Consider the following 24,051-nt stretch of genomic DNA (forward strand, 5'->3'; position numbering starts at 1 on the left):
GATTGGTGTTCGGGACGCTCACCTGTTTCCCGAGCACTAATCTGAGGCATTATTTAAGCCTGCTTTTGCCGGTCCGTCGAGCAGTCTTCATTCTGCTACGTAGGGGGGTGCAGCTTGCTGCTAGGTTCGTTCCCCCGAGATGCAGACGGATCACTCCGGACAGCACGTGCGGGTAGGAACATGATTTATTCTCAGAACTCGAACAAGTACCAAAACAGAAAACAAGCCAGAGGAAAAAGGTGTCGATCGCACTGGACGCTAGGGCTAAAACTTAGCATGGACTAGAGCCAGGCAATACTCACGTAATAGTAGCTTGAAGCAAACAATGAAGCCAGGTTGACTGACTGGCAAAGGCAGGCTTAAATAATGCCTCTGATTAGTGCTCGGGAAACAGGTGAGCATCCCGAACACCAATCGGAGGCAGGGTGAAAATAATAAGCAACCATGGTGTGACAGTCTCTTGCTGTCGTGCAGGTTCTCAGGACCACCAAGGAAGGACATTGTGGCGCAGGTTAGACTTTCTTTTATTTATCAATAATAAAAAGTCTCTACGGGTTGCTTTTCAGCGTTGCCGTGTCCTGCTTCTTCTGCCGCTCCACCTTTTCAGTCGCGTGCGTCTTCGTCTTCCTGTGGCTTTCTCTCGCTCTCCTTGAGCATCCGCTTCCTTCTGGCTCCTTCTCGCTCCGTCTCTCCCCCCGGCGTTTACAGCCGCTGCCCTTGTATACAGTGCGAGAGGAGATTTAAATTGTGCCCAGCTGGGCGACCCACGCACCTGATAATATTTGCGGGGACGATTACAGCGCGCCCCGCCTGGCTTCTTGCTCGCAGTCTGTGCCTCCTCGCCGCCATCTTGGGCCGGACTCCGGCGTGCCCTGCCTCGCTGTCGGACTGCCGGCCACGCCTCCTCACCGCCATCTTGGGCCGGGCTACGGTGTGCCCTGCCTCGCTGCCTCTCCACACATGGTAACTAAAACAAACTCAAGGGTGCACAAAACAGGAACTGAGTTAGTCCAAAACTAACAGGAAAACAACAAGTGTGTCACGGCGTGGACTCGAACCCGTTTTCCTCCTGCATCTGTTTGTCACAGTTCCTCCTCTGGCTGCTCGCTCGGACACGCCCCCGCTCACGCCCAACGCAGCACACCCACGCAGCGACAAACCTGCACCCACTCGCCAATCTGCTCACCTGGAATTAATGAGGGCGGGCTGGATAAAGGTCCAGCGGACCCAAGGATCAACACGGGAACCTACTTCCCTCTCTGTGTACCGTAAGCCTGATGTTCGCTCACCGTTGTTGTGTTTCCTTCCGTGATTCTGACGTCCGTGTTGCTCTCCCGCAGAGTCTTCTTCCCCCTTCGAGATCGTCTTTTGTTCCCCCCTGTGTTTTTGGACTGCCTTCCTCGATTCCAGAACCCCGCCTAAACACGGATCTAGCCTCTCCTCTCCTGCCCTGGATGTTCATCTGCCTGCCTTTCGGACTGCCTTGTTCCTTCGCTCTCTACAACACTTCAGTTAATTTACACACATAGTAACACATCTCCTTGGGTTATCTTATTAGTTTAGTATTGTTTTTATCATTATTATTATATATATAAATATATATATATATATATATATATATATATGTATAATAAATTATTGCTGGTGTCAGTCTGCCGTCATCTCCCCTTTAGTAAACATAACAAAGTGCGCCTTATAATCCTTAGAACAACGGATAAATATGAGCTATTGTGCTAACTCCGGCATATTTACATTGTCTCTCTTTGTTGATGAATATGCATTGTCCTAATTCAAATAAACAAATTAATAAAATAAATGATCCGGTGCGCCCTATGGTCCGGAAAACGCGATAAACTGTTGAGTGACAATATTCGGTATTGTAGGCGCAATATTTGATGTGTGGGCTGGTTCTTACACCTGTTCAAAGTGAACCTTTTGTAATATTAGACACATATTTGTGTGCGATCCTCAATTATTCGGCACAGTTTCTCGTGCGAGTATCTTCTTTCGACTCGTTTCCGTGACTGACAACTGCAATCATTGCACTGCGTTGGGAAATATACGTATGACTGACATTCAGCTCTTCTGATTGAGGGGGAGGCAGGCCTGGAAGGGGGGGTGAGTGAGCATGAAATTAAACAGAAAACAAAATCCTTCCTTGCATGACAACTCCCCCTATCCCTCCGTGTCGTCAATCCTCCCGCCTCCACTTTGTTGCCTCCTTTTTTACGTCGTCTTTCCGCTCCTGTCATTTCCTTTAACAGCTAAATCCGTTTTGATAGCGAATCAGCACGGGCTTGCCAAATGACAGATAATCCTTCACAGTTTTATCACCAAAGCCTCCTCTTCCTATTTTGTCTCGCAGCATGGAGAGTCTGTACAGCTGCTGTGTTGGCTGATATGATCTGCCAGCCCGTGCGGGTTGTGGCGGACGAACAGGTGGAAACTTGCCTTCGCAGCCTTAAAGGCCTACTGAAATAAGATGTTCCTATTTAAACGAGGATAGCGGGTCCATTCTATGTGTTATACTTGATCATTTCACGTTATTGACATATTTTTGCTGAAAAGATTTAGTAGAGAACATCGACGATAAAGTTTGCAACTTTTGGTCGCTAATAAAAAAGCCTTGCCTTTACCGGAAGTAGCAGACGATGTGCGCGTGACGTCACGAGTTGTGGAGCTCCTCACATCTGAACATTGTTTACAATCATAGCCTCAAGCAGCAAGAGCGATTCGGACCGAAAAAGCAACCATTTCCCCATTAATTTGAGCGAGGATGAAATATTTTTGGATGAGGAAAGTTAGAGTGAAGCACAAAAAAAAAAAAAAAAAAAAGCAGCGGCAGTGGGAGTGTTTCAGATGTAATTAGACACATTTACTAGGATAATTCTGGAAAATCCCTTATCTGCTTATTGTGTTAATAGTATTTTAGTGAGATTCTAAAGTCACACCTGAAAGTCGGATGGCTGCGGTGAACGCCAGTGTCTCTGAGAGAAGCCGAGGAGCCAAGATCACAGCTGCCTTTTTGACAGCTACAAGAGGAGGTCCAGTAATCCGCTCAAGCCTCCGGTAAGAGCCGACTTAATATGTTGTTCTTGTTGTGATGGGGTAGGTTTATATAAGCGTTGCTTCAACCTACACCCTTTCGGCTCAATCATTGCTCAAATGAGTGGGTTTTTTTTTCTTCTTTTTTTGTTGTTGTTCTTTGTTTTATGTGAAGATTGCCGAAATAAATAAATAAATAAAATAAAAACAAAATAAAATAAAATAAAATATCACAATTTTCCCATCCAAAAACTTGCTGGTTGACGTAGAAAAACATGTTCGCTCGACCGCTCTGTGTTAAATTTTCCCAACAAACAAAGAAACACCGGCTGTGTTTCGGATGCTAAAGGCAGTGTCACGCCAAATTTCTTCCCTCTACAAAAACCTTTCCCCCCCCATTTACTTCCGGGGTCATGATTAACACAGATGTTTTGTTAACGCTATATTATAAAAATGTAACACTATATTATAAAAATAAAGACATTTTGTTAACGCTTTATTATAAGAACGATTCGGACCCAGAAAGCGACGATTTCCCCATTAATTTGAGCGAGGATGAAAGATTCGTGGATGAGGAAAGTGAGAGGGAAGAACTAAAAAAAATAATAACAATAAAAAAAAATTTGAGGGCAGTGGGAGCGATTCAGATGTTATTAGACACATTTACTAGGATAATTCTAGAAAATCCCTTATCTCAGGGGTAGGGAACCTATGGCTCTAGAGCCAGATGTGGCTCTTTTGATGACTGCATCTGGCTCTCAGATAAATCTTCGCTGACATTGCTCAACATGATAAGTAATTAATAATAACGCTCATAATCACTGTGGTTAAAAATAACATTCAAATTATAAAACATTCTCATGCATTTTATCGCACCTGTTCAAGAAGTTGCATTAATGGTAAGAAGTATTATATTTATTATTGGTTAGATTTAGAATAACGATGTTATTAAAAATAATAAGAGACTTATTATACTCTCAAAATGTTGGTCTTACTTAAAAATGCACTCATTTAGTTGTATTCAGTGTTAAAAAAATATTAGATGGCTCTCACGGAAATACATTTTGAAATATTTGGCTTTCATGGCTCTGTCAGCCAAAAAGGTTACAGACCCCTGCCTTATCTGCTTATTGTGTTACTGGTGTTTTAGTGAGATTATATGGTTTTACCTGTACAACCTGAAAGTCGGAGGGGTGTGGCCACAGGTGTAGTGACCGCCACAACGAGGCGAAGGCAGCCGGTTGGGCCGGGCTGAGATTTAAAAAAAAAAAATGTTTCCTTCTTTATCCACAATGGAAGTATCCGACGGTTGGGGCGGTCGGTGGACGAACAGCAGGAGGAACGACGCAAGCTCTCCGCTCATGTCTACGGTAAGAGCCGACTTATTACAACCATTTTCTCACCGAAACCTGCCGGTTGACAAGTGGTAGGGAACCATGTTGGCTTGACCGCTCTGTTCCATAGTAAAGCTTCACCGTCATCTTTCGGGAATGTGAACAAGGAAACACCGGCTGTGTTTGTGTTGCTAAAGGCGGCCGCAATACACCGCTTCCCACCTACATCTTTCTTCTTTGACGTCTCCATTATTCATTGAACAAATTGCAAAAGATTCAGCAACACAGATGTCCGGAATACTGTGTAATTATGCGATTAAAGCAGACTACTTATAGGCGGGATCGGTTGGTGCCATTATTGGGTAAAAAAATAGCTCTCATGAAATGCTCAGTCATTCACAAACAAGGATGGGTCGAGGATCACCACTTGGTCAACAAAATGCCTGAGCAAATTTAAGAACAGTTTAAGAACAACATTTCTCAACGAGCTATTGCGAGAAATTTAGGGATTTCGCCATCTACGGTCCGTAACATCATCCGAATGTTCAAGGAATATGGAGAAATCACTGCAGGTAAGCGGCAAGGCTGAAAACCAACATTGAACGCCTGTGATGACTGTATCATGCTGATTGTATATGAATTGATTAACGTGGACCCCGACTTAAACAAAGTTGAAAAACGTATTCGAGTGTTACCATTTAGTGGTCGATTGTACGGAATATTTACTGTACTGTGCAATCTACTAATAAAAGCTTCAATCAATCAATCAATGACCTTCGATCCCTTAGGCGATACTTTACCATAAAGCGACATCAGTGTGTAAAGGATATCACCACACGGGCTCAGGAACACTTCAGAAAACCACTATCAGTAACTACAGTTGGTCGCTACATCTGTAAGTGCAAGTTAAAACTCTATAATGCAAAGTGAACGCCATTTGTCAACAACACCCAGAAAGTGAGTAAAAATGAAAAAAATTAAAATAAAGGTTGAAAAGGATACGCAGTGTTTTTATTTGCAATTTACACCTTGCCAACTTCACTGGTTTTGGGTTTTGTATTTACAGTGCCGTTAGTAGTATTTTTTTATGTTTGCCCGATGGGTGTACTGGCCGTTACGAATACTGGGAGTTTGATCAATAATAGGCCGATTGATCAATAAATCTTGGATAAAAACCTCCAGGAATCAGTCAGGAAACTGAAAATGAGAAATGGATTTATCTTCTAGCATGGCAATGACTCAGAACTTACCAATGCAACAAGATGGCTGAAGAAGACGTACATTAAGATCCTAGAGTGGCATTGGCAGTCCGTAACATCATCAAAAGGTTCAGGGAATCTGGAGAAATCACTGCAGGTAAGCGGCAAGGCTGAAAACCTACATTGAATGCCTGTGGTGACTGTAATATGCTGATAGTATATATTTGTACCATGAATTGATTTACTTGCACCCCGACTTAAACAAGTTGAAATATGTACCATGCAAAGCGAAAGACATTTATCAACAACACCCAGAAAGTGAGTTTTAAAAATAAAAAATAAAAAGGTTGGAAAGGATTTTCAAATCATTGTATTGTGTTTTTATATGCAATGTAAACCTTGCCAACTTCACTGTTTTTTTTTTTTTTATTAACAGTGCAGTTAGTAGTATTTTTGTATGTTTACCCCAGGGGTGGACTGGCCGTTACTGGGAGTTTTCCCACTTGGCTGCTCAATACATATTGGATAAAAACCTCCTGGAATCAGTCAGGAAACTGAAAATGAGAAATGGATTTGTCTTCTAGCATGGCAATGACTCAGAACTTACCAATGCAACAAGATGGCATAAGGAGAAGCACATTAAGATCCTAGAGTGGCTTTGGCAGTCCGTAACATCATCAAAGGGTTCAGGGAATCTGGAGAAATCACTGCAGGTAAGCGGCAAGGCTGAAAACCAACATTGAATGCCTGTGGTGACTGTAATATGCTGATAGTATATATGTGTACCATGAAGTGATTTACGTGGACCTCGACTTAAACAAGTTGAAATATGTATTATTCCAAGCGAAAGCCATTTATCAACAACACCCAGAAAGTGAGTAAAAAATAAAAAAATAAAAAGGTTGAAAAGGATTTGCAAATATTTGTATTGTGTTTTTATTTGCAATGTAAACCTTGCCAACTTCACTGGTTTTGGGTTTGTTATAAACAGTGCAGTTAGTAGTATTTTTGTATGTTTACCCCAGGGGTGGACTGGGCGTTACTGGGAGTTTTCCCACTTGGCTGATCACATATTGGATACAAACCTCCTGCAATCAGTCAGGAAACTGAAAATGAGAAATGGATTCGTCTTCTAGCGTTGCAATGACTCAGAACTTACCAATGCAACAAGATGGCATAAGGAGAAGCACATTAAGATCCTAGAGTGGCATTGGCAGTCCGTAACATCATCAAAAGGTTCAGGGAATCTGGAGAAATCACTGCAGGTAAGCGGCAAGGCTGAAAACCAACATTGAATGCCTGTGTTAACTGTAATATGCTGATAGTATATATGTGTACCATGAAGTGATTTACGTGGACCTCGACTCAAACAAGTTGAAATATGTATTATTCCAAGCGAAAGCCATTTATCAACAACACCCAGAAAGTGAGTTTTAAAAATAAAAAATAAAAAGGTTGGAAAGGATTTTCAAATCATTGTGTTGTGTTTTTATTTGCAATGTAAACCTTGACAACTTCACTGGTTTTGGGTTTTGTATATACAGCGCAGTTAGTAGTATTTTTGTATGTTTACCCCAGGGGTGGACTAGCCGTTACTGGGAGTTTTCCCACTTGGCTGCTCAATACATATTGGATAAAAACCTCCTGGAATCAGTCAGGAAACTGAAAATGAGAAATGGATTCGTCTTCTAGCATGGCAATGACTCAGAACTTACCAATGCAACAAGATGGCTGAAGGAGAAGCACATTAATATCTTAGAGTGGCATTGGCAGTCCGTAACATCATCAAAAGGTTCAGGGAATCTGGAGAAATCACTGCAGGTAAGCGGCAAGGCTGAAAACCAACATTGAATGCCTGTGGTGACTGTAATATGCTGATAGTATATATTTGTACCATGAATTGATTTACGTGGACCCCGACTTAAACAAGTTGAAATATGTACCATGCAAAGCGAGAGCCATTTATCAACAACACCCAGAAAGTGAGTAAAAAATAAAAAGGTTGAAAAGGATTTGCAAATATTTGTATTGTGTTTTTATTTGCAATGTAAACCTTGCCAACTTCACTGGTTTTGGGTTTTTTATAAACAGTGCAGTTAGTAGTATTTTCGTATGTTTACCCCAGAGGTGGACTGGCCGTTACTGGGAGTTTTCCCACTTGGCTGCTCAATACATATTGGATAAAAACCTCCTGGAATCAGTCAGGAAACTGAAAATGAGAAATGGATTTGTCTTCTAGCATGGCAATGACTCAGAACTTACCAATGCAACAAGATGGCATAAGGAGGAGCACATTAAGATCCCAGAGTGGCATTGGCAGTCCGTAACATCATCAAAAGGTTCAGGGAATCTGGAGAAATCACTGCAGGTAAGCGGCAAGGCTGAAAACCAACATTGAATGCCTGTGTTAACTGTAATATGCTGATAGTATATATGTGTACCATGAAGTGATTTACGTGGACCTCGACTTAAACAAGTTGAAATATGTATTATTCCAAGCGAAAGCCATTTATCAACAACACCCAGAAAGTGAGTTTTAAAAATAAAAAATAAAAAGGTTGGAAAGGATTTTCAAATCGTTGTGTTGTGTTTTTATTTGCAATGTAAACCTTGACAACTTCACTGGTTTTGGGTTTTGTATATACAGCGCAGTTAGTAGTATTTTTGTATGCTTACCCCAGGGGTGGACTAGCCGTTACTGGGAGTTTTCCCACTTGGCTGCTCAATACATATTGAATAAAAACCTCCTGGAATCAGTCAGGAAACTGAAAATGAGAAATGGATTCGTCTTCTAGCATGGCAATGACTCAGAACTTACCAATGCAACAAGATGGCTGAAGGAGAAGCAGATTACGATCTTAGAGTGGTATGCCAGTTTAGGAAGTTGGAAATTTGCATCCTCGAAACCTTTGGGTGTAAACTGATGTGAGCCAGTATTAAAGCTAAAAGTTTGGACTGAAGGATACATTTGGGGTGAATTTAAAGGACATTCATACCTTCCGCTCTAAGGGAAACTGAAACCTGAGTACAATCCAGTCTATTCCAGCAGGACTAAGAACAGTTGGAATTTTGAGAACCTTTGCAATATGACTGATTGGGTGTGAATTTGGCAGATTGTATGTGTGTGTCCTCGTTTGATCCATGTGGCATCAGAGTACAGTTTGCAGAAGAAAGCCAGAGAAAAGGGGAGTTGAGTTGGGAACGTAGCCTAGAATTCATATACTGGAACTTTGATCTTTTTAAAAGTCTTTGAGGTTGGCTACAATAAACGAGGTGTCCGTGGCAGTTGGCCAGATGCGGTTTTAAATGTACTGTTGGAAACTCATAGTCAAATCTCAAATATACTCCCCTGTACTGTATCTCTTCACCTGAGAATGTACAGGATCTGCTATATATCGGGTTTTACTCTGCTTTTTGTGATGTATTCAGTGGCCTGAGATCGGTAGGTTGGGAGTTCAATACCAAAAACTATAAAAAAAAATTTGGCCCATTACCCTTCCTGGTTGGCACTCAGCATCATAGGTTGGAATTGGGGGTTAAGTCACCCAAAAATTATTCTAGGCGCGTCCACCGCTAGTGCTCACTGCTCCCCTCACCTCCCAGGGGGTGATCGAGGGTGATGGGTCAAATGCAGAGAATATTTTTGCCACACCGAGTCTGTGTGTGACAATCATTGGTACTTTAACTTAACTTTTTGTAATGCTCTGTTTATTTCAAATACGGGACGATTCATTTATAATTATCATTTATATTACCGTATTTCCTTGAATTATAGTATATAGTATGCGCCTGCCTAGAATTACTGCCGGGTCAAAATCGTTTCGCAAAAAAATTAACGCATGCTTAGCATTACAGCCGGCTCAGGATTAACGCCGGGTCAAACTCGTTTCGCCAAATAATTAACATATGCCTAGAATTTCCACCGGGTCAAACTCGTCACGTCACGAGTGACACTTCACCTGTCATCATTTTCAAAATGGAGGAGGCTGATTTTAATAATTTGAAATCGCATAAAGGGAAGAAGATTAAGAGCTATTCAGTAGGATTTAAGATCCAAGCTATTGAATATGCTAAAAAGAACAGTAAGAAGCTATGTTTTATTAATATACCGTAGCTGCGTGTGTCAAATATGAGTCATTAAATGACTCCCGCCTCCTGGTGGTAGAGGGCGCTAGTGATCCCTCTTGCGACTACTCGGCTTTAGAAGAAGTGACAACAAACAGCAAGAGTGAGGAGCGATTGTTTATTTTTTCCTCTCGCTTGCACTTTTAACATACCTAAAATAAAACAGTTTTCTAAACTGGACTTTCAATCGAAGCAGGAGGTAATAAAGAAAGATCTCCATCGAGACAGAGAGACTTTTAGAACTGAAGAAAGATAAGGAAGACTTCTATAAACAGGTTATCGATGCTTTCGATCAGAAGCAGCTGCGCAAGGACTTCATTTATAAGTAAAGGTAAGACCATAATAACGTTTTTTTTAATTAAATGTGCTTACATCACACTCAAATTTATAAGCGTAGGCATACATTTACCGCATGCCTTTGGTAAACGCCGGAGTGAGAAGAGGTTTTAAAATAATTAGCGCCCCGGCGACAATTCAAGGAAATACGGTATTTGGTAAACGAATCTCCGCGAAATAGGATTCTTATAAGTAAGATATCTTCATAATTACAACATCTTCAATCTATCAAGATAAAAAAAATATCAAAATCAAATTGCAGTATGTTGTTTCTGTAGTCATTTTCCTCGACTGATGTACTAACACGTGGTTATATTTGTTTTTTACATATGTAACATCATCTACGAAGAATTGCTATTGCGACATCTGGTGGACACATCTAGAACAGCAGTTTCTTTCATTCAAAAATTTCGGCTCATTTTTATTCTGGAAGCTGCTTTTATACCCAATCATGGCACCCACCTTGTCATGATCCGTTATGATTTATGTTTGGTAGTTTTCCTGTTTTAGTCTGTTTCCTGGGTGTGCCCTCTTTCCCTGTTTGATGTTGGTTTCCATGGGCACTGATTCTCCGCACCTGTCTTCGTTTAGCAATTAGTGTCCCCACCAGGTGTTTTGGTTGATCATTCCCCTTTATAGTTTTCTGTCACCCAGCACTAGTTGCTTGGTAAATGTTTACCAGAAGCAACTATTTTGTTCTTGTGAAGTTCAAACACTGATAACATCTATTAAACAGGCAAAAAGCAAGGAATCATGCAGAGACAGAGTTCAATTCGGCTCTATTGAGGAGAGACGTTTTTTGGGCTATATTCTAGTTACAGATCTAAACTTTGCTATAAAGTCCAGCCCACGTGCTTCCTCTAGGTATCTTGGAGGTCCCTAGTTACATCACCGAAGCTGTCGCTGAGAGAAAGGGGGTAATCTCGACAGCTCCAGTTAGACACAATATAGGATTATACAAGAAATGTAAATGTGTTGACACTGGTGATATCGCCTTGTCTCTGCTCTGTCTGTGCCACGGCGATGTTCGGGCGTTCCTGGATACAGATAATGATATTACCGTGACGCTTGAGCCTATCTCAGCTACAAGCGGGAGGAAGGCGTGGTACACCCTGGAAAAGTCACCACCTCATCGCAGGGCCACCATGAATTGATTTATGTTACCATGAATTGATTTACGTGGACCCCGACTTAAACAAGTTGAAAAACTTAGTCGGGTGTTACCATTCAGTGGTCAATTGTACGGAATATGTACTGTACTGTACAATCTACTAATAAAAGTTTCAATCAATCAATCAATCAATCAATAAAAAACAAGAATGTCTTGCAATCTTTTGGATTGCCAGCTTTGCACGAAACAAAGAAAAATACCACTTCAGCACAATTATTAATAACTATAACAACAACCCTTAAGCATAAGAGTTGTGTGATACTATATACATAATTATTCTACCAGTTCTCCTGGTTTTTCTCCTCGCTCTAGTGATTTTTCTAAAAACTGGTATTCCTCGTTTTTCACCCTTGGTAACATTGTGTTTTTTGTAGTTCCACGCTTGTTAGCGTCCTCAGTTTTGTAGTTTTGATCCCGCCTTAATAATAATGAAAACCTTTATCCTACCTGCACTACCATGAATTGTACCCTGAATTCATTAACGAATTAAACAAGTTCAAAAACTTACTAGGGTGTTGCCATTTATTGGTCAACTGTACGGAATATGTACTGTACTGTACAATCTACTCATAAAAGTATCAATCAATCAAAAACAAGACTGGCTTGCAATCTTTTGGATTGCCAGCTTTGCACAAACAAAGAAAAATACCACTTCAGCACAATTATTAATAACTATAACAACAACCCTTAAGCATTAGAGTTGTGTGATACTATATACATAATTATTCTAACAGTTCTCCTGATTTTTCTCCTCGCTCTAGTGATTTTTCCAAACAGTAGTATTCCTCGTTTTTCACACTTGGTAACATTGTGTTTTTTTTAGTTCCACGCTTGTTAGCGTCCTCAGTTTTGTAGTTTTGATCCCGCCTTAATAATAATGAAAACCTTGATCCTACCTGCACTGCCATGAATTGTACCATGAATTCATTAACGAATTAAACAAGTTCAAAAACTTATTCGGGTGTTGCCATTTAGTGGTCAACTGTACGGAATATGTACTGTATTGTGCAATCTACTAATAAAAGTATCAATCAATCAAAAACAAGACTGGCTTGCAATCTTTTGGATTGCCAGCTTTGCACAAACAAAGAAAAATACCACTTCAGCACAATTATTAATAACTATAACAACAACCCTTAAGCATAAGAGTTGTGTGATACTATATACATAATTATTCTAACAGTTCTCCTGATTTTTCTCCTCGCTCTAGTGATTTTTCCAAACAGTAGTATTCCTCGTTTTTCACACTTGGTAACATTGTGTTTTTTTTAGTTCCACGCTTGTTAGCGTCCTCAGTTTTGTAGTTTTGATACTGCCTTAATAATAATGAAAACCTTGATCCTACCTGCACTACCATGAATTGTACCATGAATTCATTAACGAATTAAACAAGTTCAAAAACTTATTCGGGTGTTGCCATTTAGCGGTCAACTGTACGGAATAAGTACTGTACTGTACAATCTACTAATAAAAGTATCAATCAATCAATCAATCAATCAATCAATCAAAAACAAGATTGGCTTGCAATCTTTTGGATTGCCAGCTTTGCACAAACAAAGAAAAATACCACTTCAGCACAATTATTAATAACTGTAACAACAACCCTTAAGCATAAGAGTTGTGTGATACTATATACATAATTATTCTAACAGTTCTCCTGGTTTTTCTCCTCGCTCTAATGATTTTTCTAAACACTAGTATTCCTCGTTTTTCACCCTTGGTAACATTGTGTTTTTTGTAGTTCCACGCTTGTTAGCGTCCTCAGTTTTGTAGTTTTGATCCTACCTTAATAATAATGAAAACCTTTATCCTACTTGCACTACCATAAATTGTACCCTGAATTCATTAACGAATTAAACAAGTTCAAAAACTTATTCGGGTGTTGCCATTTAGCGGTCAACTGTACGGAATATGTACTGTGCTGTGCAATCTACTAATAAAAGTATCAATCAATCAAAAACAAGACTGGCTTGCAATCTTTTGGATTGCCAGCTTTGCACAAACAAAGAAAAATACCACTTCAGCACAATTATTAACAACTATAACAACAACCCTTAAGCATAAGAGTTGAGTGATACTATATACATAATTATTCTACCAGTTCTCCTGGTTTTTCTCCTCGCTCGAGTGATTTTTCTAAACACTAATATTCCTCGTTTTTCACCCTTGGTAACATTGTGATTTTTTTAGTTCCACGCTTGTTAGCGTCCTCAGTTTCGTAGTTTTGATCCCGCCTTAATAATAATGAAAACCTTTATCCGACCTGCACTACCATGAATTGTACCATGAATTCATTAACGAATTAAACAAGTTGAAAAACTTATTCGGGTGTTGCCATTTAGCGGTCAACTGTACGGAATATGTACTGTACTGTACAATCTACTAATAAAAGTATCAATCAATCAATCAAAAACAAGATTGGCTTGCAATCTTTTGGATTGCCAGCTTTGCACAAACAAAGAAAAATACCACTTCAGCACAATTATTAATAACTATGACAACAACCCTTAAGCATAAGAGTTGTGTGATACTATATACATAATTATTTTAACATTCTCCTGTTTTTTCTCCTCGCTCTAGTGATTTTTCTAAACACTAGTTTGTGTTTTTTTTAGTTCCACGCTTGTTAGCGTCCTCAGTTTTGTAGTTTTGATCCCGCCTTAATAATAATGAAAACCTTTATCCTACCTGCACTACCATGAATTGTACCCTGAATTCATTAACGAATTAAACAAGTTCAAAAACGTATTCGGGTGTTGCCATTTAGCGGTCAACTGTACGGAATATGTACTGTACTGTGCAATCTACTAATAAAAGTATCAATCAATCAATCAATCAATCAATCAATCAATCAAAAACAAGATTGGCTTGCAATCTTTTGGATTGTCAGCTTTGCACAAACAAAGAAAAATACCACTTCAGCGGAATTAATAACAACTATAACAACAACCCTTAAGCATAAGAGTTGTGTGATACTATATACATAATTATTCTGTACTGTGCAATCTGCTAATAAAAGTTTCAATCAATCAATCGAACCAGCGTGGCCATGCGACCACCACGTAACACACCTGTTCCCAATTAGCTTGTTCACCTGTGGGAAGTTCCAAATAAGCGTTTGATGAGCATTCTTCAACTTTCTCAGTATTTTTTGACACTTCTGCTAGATTTTTTTAAAGCATGTGCAGGCATCAAATTCCAAATTAGCTAACACTTGCAAAAAATAAAGTTTTCCAATTCGAACGTTCTTGTCTTTGAAGTCTTGAATATAGCTCTAAAGGGATTTGAAAAATCATTGTATTCTGTTTTTGTTTAGCGTTTACACAACGTGCCAACTTTACTGGTTTGGGGTTTTGTACAAAGATTATGCAAAGACATAGCCTGGGTTACTCATCTCTGTCAGATGATCCAAGTAGCATTTTCTAGTGAATGGAAACACGGACTGATGGTAGTTGTGGTCAATGATGAGGAAAGAGTGAAGATGAAGACAAGTCATCCCTCCTTTCCGGACTGCCAAGCTCGTCTTTCTTCCCATTTCACACAGACTGCAAATCACATTCCGGATCCATAACTGTAAATCTGATGTTCTCCTGCCCGTCAGTGGAAGTACCTCCCTGGTCGTAATGGCCGCTCACACCAACACTAAAACTGTACAGCAGGGAATTAATTGCGGAAAAGGACCACATATTGACCAAAACATCAGTTCTCTAGTCTGGAGTCATCAGTACATCAATCAATATTTATTTATATAGCCATGAATCACTAGTGTCTCAAAGGGCTGCACAAGCCACAACGACATCCTCGGTTCAAATCCCACATCACGGCAAGGAAAAACTCAACCCAATGGGACCGGTGCAATGGACATCGAGTGGATCTAGCATAATATTGTGATAGTCCAGTCTATAGTGGATCTAACATCATAGTGAGAGTCCAGTCCATAGTGGATCTAACATAATAGTGAGAGTCCAGTCCATAGTGGATCTAACATAATAGTGTGAGAGTTCAGTCCATAGTGGATCTAACATAATAGTGAGAGTTTAGTCCATAGTGGATCTAACATAATAGTGTAAAAGTCCAGACCATAGTGGTTCTAGCATAATAGTGAGAGTCCAATTCATAGTGGATCTAACATAATAGTGAGAGTTTAGTCCATAGTGGATCTAACATAATAGTGTGAGAGTTCAGTCCATAGTGGATCCAACATAATAGTGAGAGTCCAGTCCATAGTGGATCTAACATAATAGTGAGAGTCTAGTCCATAGAGGATCTAGCATAATAATGAGAGTCCAGTCCATAGTGGATCTAGCATAATATTGTGAGAGTCCAGTCCATAGTGGATCTAACATGATGGTGTAAGAGTCCGGTCCATAGTGGATCTAACATAATAGTGTGAGAGTCCAGTCCAATGTGGATCTAGCATAATATTGTGAGAGTTTAGTCCATAGTGGATCTAACATAATAGTGTGAGAGTCCAGTCCAATGTGGATCTAGCATAATATTGTGAGAGTTTAGTCCATAGTGGATCTAACGTAATAGTGTGAGAGTCCAGTCCATAGTGGATCTAACATAATAGTGTGAGAGTCCAGTCCATAGTGGATCTAACATAATAGTGTGAGAGTCCAGTCCATGGTGGATCTAACATAATAGTGAGAGACCAGTCCATAGTGGATCTAACATAATAGTGTGAGAGTCCAGTCCATAGTGGATCTAACATAATAGTGTGAGAGTCCAGTCCAATGTGGATCTAGCATAATATTGTGAGAGTTTAGTCCATAGTGGATCTAACATGATAGTGTGAGAGTCCAGTCCATAGTGGATCTAACATAATAGTGGGAGTCCAGTCCATAGTGGATCTAACATAATAGTGTGAGAGTACAGTCCATAGTGGATCCAACATAATATTGTGAGAGTCCAGTCCATAGTGGATCTAACGTAATAGTGTGAGAGTCCAGTCCATAGTGGATCTAACATAATAGTGTGAGAGTCCAGTCCATAGTGGATCTAGCATAATATTGTGAGAGTCCAGTCCATAGTGGATCTAACATAATAGTGTGAGAGGCCAGTCCATAGTGGATCTAACATAATAGTGAGAATCCAGTCCATAGTGGATCTAACATAATAGTGTGAGAGTCCAGTCCATAGTGGATCTAACATAATAGTGTGAGAGTCCAGTCCATGTTGGATCTATTATAATAGTGAGAGACCAGTCCATAGTGGATCTAACATAATAGTGTGAGAGTCCAGTCCATAATGGATCTAACATAATAGTATGAGAGTCCAGTCCATAGTGGAACTAACATAATAGTATGAGAGTCCAGTCCATAGTGGAACTAACATAATAGTGTGAGAGTCCAGTCCATAGTGGATCTAACATAATAGTGTGAGAGGCCAGTCCATAGTGGATCTAACATAATAGTGAGAATCCAGTCCATAGTGGATCTAACATAATAGTGTGAGAGTCCAGTCCATAGTGGATCTAACATAATAGTGTGAGAGTCCAGTCCATGTTGGATCTATTATAATAGTGAGAGACCAGTCCATAGTGGATCTAACATAATAGTGTGAGAGTCCAGTCCATAATGGATCTAACATAATAGTATGAGAGTCCAGTCCATAGTGGAACTAACATAATAGTGTGAGAGTCCAGTCCATAGTGGATCTAACATAATAGTGTGAGAGTCCGGTCCATAGTGGATCTAACATAATAGTTTGATAGTCCAGTCCATAGTGGATCTAACATGATAGTGTGAGAGTACAGTCCATTGTGGATCTAACATAATAGTGTGAGAGTCCAGTCCATAGTGGATCTAACGTAATAGTGTGAGAGTCCAGTCCATAGTGGATCTAACATAATAGTGAGAGTCCAGTCCATAGTGGATCTAACATGATAGTGTGAGAGTCCAGTCCATAGTGGATCTAACATAATAGTGGGAGAATCCAGTCCATAGTGGATCTAACATAATAGTGAGAGTTTAGTCCATAGTAATAGTGTGAGAGTCCAGTCCATAGTGGATCTAACATAATGGTGTCATTGTCCAGTCCATAGTGGATCTAGCATAATAGCGGGAGAGTCCAGTCCATAGTGGATTTAACATAATAGTGAGAGTTTGGTCCATAGTAATAGTGAGAGAGTCCAGTCCATAGTAGATCTAACATAATAGTTTGAGAGTCCAGTCCATAGTGGATCTAACATAATAGTGTGAGAGTCCAGTCCATAGTGGATCTAACATAATAGTGTGAGAGTCCAGTCCATAGTGGATCTAACATAATAGTGAGAGTTTAGTCCATAGTAGATCTAACATAATAGTGTGAGAGTCCAGTCCATAGTGGATCTAGCATAATATTGTGAGAGTCCAGTCCATAGTGGATCTAACATAATAGTGTGAGAGGCCAGTCCATAGTGGATCTAACATAATAGTGAGAATCCAGTCCATAGTGGATCTAACATAATAGTGTGAGAGTCCAGTCCATAGTGGATCTAACATAATAGTGTGAGAGTCCAGTCCATGTTGGATCTATTATAATAGTGAGAGACCAGTCCATAGTGGATCTAACATAATAGTGTGAGAGTCCAGTCCATAATGGATCTAACATAATAGTATGAGAGTCCAGTCCATAGTGGAACTAACATAATAGTATGAGAGTCCAGTCCATAGTGGAACTAACATAATAGTGTGAGAGTCCAGTCCATAGTGGATCTAACATAATAGTGTGAGAGGCCAGTCCATAGTGGATCTAACATAATAGTGAGAATCCAGTCCATAGTGGATCTAACATAATAGTGTGAGAGTCCAGTCCATAGTGGATCTAACATAATAGTGTGAGAGTCCAGTCCATGTTGGATCTATTATAATAGTGAGAGACCAGTCCATAGTGGATCTAACATAATAGTGTGAGAGTCCAGTCCATAATGGATCTAACATAATAGTATGAGAGTCCAGTCCATAGTGGAACTAACATAATAGTGTGAGAGTCCAGTCCATAGTGGATCTAACATAATAGTGTGAGAGTCCGGTCCATAGTGGATCTAACATAATAGTTTGATAGTCCAGTCCATAGTGGATCTAACATGATAGTGTGAGAGTACAGTCCATTGTGGATCTAACATAATAGTGTGAGAGTCCAGTCCATAGTGGATCTAACGTAATAGTGTGAGAGTCCAGTCCATAGTGGATCTAACATAATAGTGAGAGTCCAGTCCATAGTGGATCTAACATGATAGTGTGAGAGTCCAGTCCATAGTGGATCTAACATAATAGTGGGAGAATCCAGTCCATAGTGGATCTAACATAATAGTGAGAGTTTAGTCCATAGTAATAGTGTGAGAGTCCAGTCCATAGTGGATCTAACATAATGGTGTCATTGTCCAGTCCATAGTGGATCTAGCATAATAGCGGGAGAGTCCAGTCCATAGTGGATTTAACATAATAGTGAGAGTTTGGTCCATAGTAATAGTGAGAGAGTCCAGTCCATAGTAGATCTAACATAATAGTTTGAGAGTCCAGTCCATAGTGGATCTAACATAATAGTGTGAGAGTCCAGTCCATAGTGGATCTAACATAATAGTGTGAGAGTCCAGTCCATAGTGGATCTAACATAATAGTGAGAGTTTAGTCCATAGTAGATCTAACATAATAGTGTGAGAGTCCAGTCCATAGTGGGGCCGGCAGGAGACTGTAAAACACTGCACCAAATCTTGAAATAATGGTCAAACAAGTTGGACAAAAATAGTGAATTAGGAAGAAACGTTTACTTCATAGTTCTTATTACCTACTCAGTGGTCTAGTGGTTAGAGTTTCCTCCCTGAGATTGGTAGGTTGTGAGTTCAAACCCCGGCCAAGTCATACTAAAGACTATAAAAAAATGGGACCCATTACCTCCCTGCTTGGCACTCAGCATCAAGGGTTGGAATTGGGGGTTAAATCACCAAAAAATATTCCCGGGCGCGGCCACCGCTGCTGCTCACTACTCCCCTCACTTCCCAGGGGGTGAACAAGGGGTTCGGTCAAATGCAGAGGACAAATTTCACCACACCTAGTGTGTGTGTGACAATCATTGGTACTTTAACTTATTATTTTAGTTTATGAATAGTAAAGAAACAGGCCACTCCCCCTTCAGAATTGCTCCTCCCATCGATAAAACACCAGTGGGAATGTTCCGTTGGCCGCCATACACGCCTGTGCTTTAACGCTGTCTTCACCATGTTTGACAAATCATGTGGTAAACTTTGGAAGGCGTCCACCTTCTGCTCTTCCACTCATTCTGCTACAAGTAAATCATCCGTCCATCCCTGGAAGAAGAGTTCCAAAATTAGACTACGAGCTCGGAATGTCTGGCGGAGTCAAATTCGCTCGTTGTGTTTGTGACTGTTTCCCATCACCAGATGATCTGCGATGATCCGGAAACCACGTTTTCGTGGTCTCGCTTGCAGTCCGAGCAGATTCGAAAAAGAATGTATTTCGCTGACCTATAAACAAATATTCTTTTTGGGGTTTTTTTTAGCCTGAACTCGGAACAGCAACTTTTGAGCAGGGCTGCCTCGTGAATGAGTGCTTATAACGTGTCGATTACTGAATGACACGGCGATTCATATTAAAAGGGACAAGCGGTAGAAAATGGATGGATAGATGGACTGGAAACCGTAAAAACAAGGATATATCCAAGCAAGCTAATTGTGAATTTTAAGCCTGAGTTAGTAATAATTAGGGCTGTGAATCTTTGGGTGTATCACGATTTTATTCAATATCGATTCTTGGGGGTCACGATTCGATGATATATCGATTTTTTTCGATTCGATTCAATTCTCGATTCTGTATTCATTCAATAAACAGGATTTCAGCAGGATCTACCCCAGTCTGCTGACATGCTAGCAGAGTAGTAGATTTTTTTTTAAAAAGCTTTAATAATATAATTGTAAAGGACAATATTTTATCAATTTGTTGCAATAATGTACATTTATTTTAACTATTAAATGAACCAAAAATATGACTTATTTTATCTTTGTGAAAACATTGGACACAGTGTGTTGTCAAGCTTATGATATGCGATGCAAGTGTAAAACATTTTTATAAATGTCTAATGATAATGTCAATGAGGGATTTTTAATCACTGCTATGCGGAAATTATAACTAATATTGATACTGTTGTTGATAATATTCATTTTTGTTTCACTACTTTTGGTTTGTTCTGTGTCGTCTTCTCAATTGCTCTGTTTATTGCAGTTCTGAGTGTTGCTGGGTCTGGTTCGGTTTTGGAATTGGATTGCATTGTTATGGTATTGCTGAGTCGTGGTTTGTTGGATTGATTTAACCGGAGCTATACCGGGGCGGTATAGCTCAGTTGGTAGAGTGGCCGTGCCAGCAACTTGAGGGTTGCAGGTTCGATCCCCGCTTGCACCATCCTAGTCACTGCCGTATTAAAGCAGCGGCTTTACTTTGAGTTCCTCCCGGATGGCAGAGCTTCTCACCCTATCTCTAAGGGAGAGACCCGCCACACGGCGGAGGAAACTCATTTCGGCCGCTTGTACCCGTGATCTTATCCTTTCGGTCATGACCCAAAGCTCATGACCATAGGTGAGGATGGGAACGTAGATTGACTGGTAAATTGAGAGCTTTGCCATCCGGCTCAGCTCCTTCTTCACCACAACGGATCGGTACAGCGTCCGCGTTACTGAAGACGCCGCACCGATCCGCCTGGCGGCATAGCTCGGTTGGTAGAGTGGCCGTGCCAGCAACTTGAGGGTTGCAGGTTCGATCCCCGCTTGCGCCATCCTAGTTACTGCCGTTGTGTCCTTGGGCAACACACTTTACCCACCTGCTCCCAGTGCCACCCACACTGGTTTTAAAATGTTACTTAGATATTGGGTTTCACTATGTAAAGCGCTTTGAGTCAGTTGAGAAAAGCGCTATATAAAAATATAATTCACTTCAAATTCAAATTCGTTAAAAAAAATTTAATTAAAAAAAAAAATCGATTTTTAAAAAAATTAGAATCGATTCTGAATCACACAACGTAAACGATTCGATTCGTTTTAAAATCGATTTTTTCCCACACTCCTAGTAATAATACACTTAGGCAATTCCACCGAATGGGTGCCATTTGCGTCCCCTGGAAATATAACATACAAATGCACGATAAAATCAACTCTTAAATATCAATCAATCAATCAATCAATGTTTACTTATATAGCCCTAAATCACTAGTGTCTCAAAGGGCTGCACAAACCACTACGACATCCTCGGTAGGCCCACATAAGGGCAAGGAAAACTCACACCCAGTGGGACGTCGGTGACAATGATGACAATGAGAACCTTGGAGAGGAGGAAAGCAATGGATGTCGAGCGGGTCTAACATGATACCGTGAAAGTTCAATCCATAATGGATCCAACACAGTCGCGAGAGTCCAGTCCAAAGCGAATCCAACACAGCAGAGAGAGTCCCGTTCACAGCGGAGCCAGCAGGAAACCATCCCAAGCGGAGGCGGATCAGCAGCGCAGAGATGTCCCCAGCCGATACACAGGCGAGCAGTACATGGCCACCGGATCGGACCGGACCCCCTCCACAAGGGAGAGTGGGACGTAGGAGAAAAAGAAAAGAAACGGCAGATCAACTGGTCTAAAAAGGGAGTAAAACAAAACACAAAGTATATTGTCCTGCATATTTATTTGATTGAATATTTACTAAATACATTTACTAAAATATGATTTTAAACTACTTTTAACTATCTCCAGATTTTCTGAACCTTTTGATGATATTATGGACCGTAGATGTTGAAATCCCTAAATTTCTTGCAATTGCACTTTGAGAAACGTTGTTCTTAGACTATTTGGTCACACATTTGTGGACAAAGGGGTGTACCTCGCCCCCATCCTTTTTTTGGGAAGCTGTTTTTATACCCAATCACCTGTTCCCAACAAGCCTGCACACCTGTGGGATGTTCCAAATAAGTGTTTGATGAGCATTCCTCAACTTTATCAGTATCTATTGCCACCTTTCCCAACTTCTTTGTCACGTGTTCCTGGCATCAAATTCTAAAGTTAATGATCCCCGTATTTCCTTGAATAGCCGCCGGGGCGCGTTTATTCAAGGCATGCGGTAAAAGTAAGCAGGCGCTAATCATTTTAAAACCTCTTCTCACCCCTGCGCTTACCAATGGCATGCAGTTAAAAATTGAGTGTGATAAATAAAAAATTATAATAAAATATTCCTCTGTGAGAGTCCAGTCCATAGTGGATCTAAAATAATAGTGAGAGTCCAGTCCATAGTGGATCTAACATAATAGTGAGAGTCCAGTCCATAGGGGATCTAACATAATAGTGAGAGTCCAGTCCATAGTGGATCCAACATAATAGTGAGAGTCCAGTCCATAGTGGATCTAACATAATAGTGGGAGAGTCCAGTCCATAGTGGATCTAACATAATAGGGTGAGAGTCCAGTCCATAGTGGATCTAACATAGTAGTGTGAGAGTCCAGTCCATAGTGGATCTAACATAATGGTGTGAGAGTCCAGTCCATAGTGGATCTATAGTAATAGTGAGAGTCCAGTCCATAGTGGACCTAACATAATAGTGTGAGAGTACAGTCCATAGTGGATTTAACATAATAGTGAGAGTCCAGCCCATAGTGGATCTAACATGATAGTGTGAGAGTCCAGTCCATAGTGGATCTAATTAAGTAGTGTAAGAGTCCAGTCCATAGTGGATCTAACATAGTAGTGTAAGAGTCCAGTCCATAGTGGATCTAACGTAATATTGTCAGAGTCCAGTCCATAGTGGATCTAACATAATAGTGAGAGTCCAGTCCATAGTGGATCTAACATAATAGTGAGAGTCCAGTCCATAGTGGATCTAACATAATAGTGTGAGAGTCCAGTCCACAGTGGATCTAACATAATAGTGAGAGTCCAGTTTATAGTGGATCTAACATAATAGTGAGAGTCCAGTCCATAGTGGATCTAACATAATAGTGGGAGTGTTGAGATCCGCTTTTTGGATCCTCCACATATTATTGTTTGTTGTCCCATTTTTATTTTCACTCTCCGTCTGATCCTATTATTTCCTGTTTAGTCGGTCACCATGGGAGCTTATCAGTTTCACCTGCTACTCACGGCCCTGCACACCTGTCCTCACTAATCACCTGCCTTATATAAGCCTGCATCTTTTGTTGTTCAGTCCGGGATCCAAATTTGTTCACACAAAACGGTACGTCTGCTTTGCACTTTTGCTTACATGCAATTTCTGTATTATTCTCGCGAGCTCTTACGCTGCGCAATTTTATTCATTCTTAGCTCTCATGCTAAATATTTTGTTTTCCCCTTTGTGTGCCTATGTGCCAGTTTAGTTTACTATTTGTTTATCCTAGCTTTCATGCTAGCGTATTTTGTTTGCCTTTTCTTAGCTCCAGTATTTATGTTCTCAAGCACCTTTTATTATTCAAATAAATAGTCAAACCTTACCTTTGCTGTGTTCAATTTCGACGCATCCTTGAGGGAATCAAACCGGGAACACGATGACAAACAGGCGTAACAGGGAGAGTCCAGTCCATAGTGGAGCTGACATAATAGTGAGAGTCGTATAGCAGTGGGGTCCACTGCTATACGACATGTCATCATGCCCACCCTTGCACCATTCTATGGAGTACTGGTAGGTCGCATGCATATCGCTGCTACTCATACGAGATTGCAATGCATAATTGGTCAACAGCCATACCGTTTACACGGTAACGCCAAAAAAAACGGAAATGCTGATTATCGGTCCTGCTAGACACCGACCTCTATTTAATAATACTACTGTAACATTTGACAACCAAATAATTAAACAAGGTGACTCGGTAAAAAAAAAT

At 40.4% G+C, this 24,051-nt stretch overlaps 1 long non-coding RNA gene across 1 annotated transcript in view; it reads left to right on the top strand.

The window, feature by feature from the left end:
- Positions 1-4,269: 4,269 nt before the first annotated feature.
- Positions 4,270-24,051, top strand: part of LOC133555725 (uncharacterized) — a 29,639-nt gene continuing 9,857 nt past the window's right edge. The window contains exon 1 of the long non-coding RNA XR_009807390.1: positions 4,270-4,415. This is a non-coding gene — a long non-coding RNA (uncharacterized LOC133555725). The remainder of the gene's footprint in view (positions 4,416-24,051) is intronic.

Source organism: Nerophis ophidion, linkage group LG07 (genome assembly GCF_033978795.1).
Source record: "Nerophis ophidion isolate RoL-2023_Sa linkage group LG07, RoL_Noph_v1.0, whole genome shotgun sequence".
In the NCBI taxonomy this organism is placed as follows: domain Eukaryota; kingdom Metazoa; phylum Chordata; class Actinopteri; order Syngnathiformes; family Syngnathidae; genus Nerophis; species Nerophis ophidion.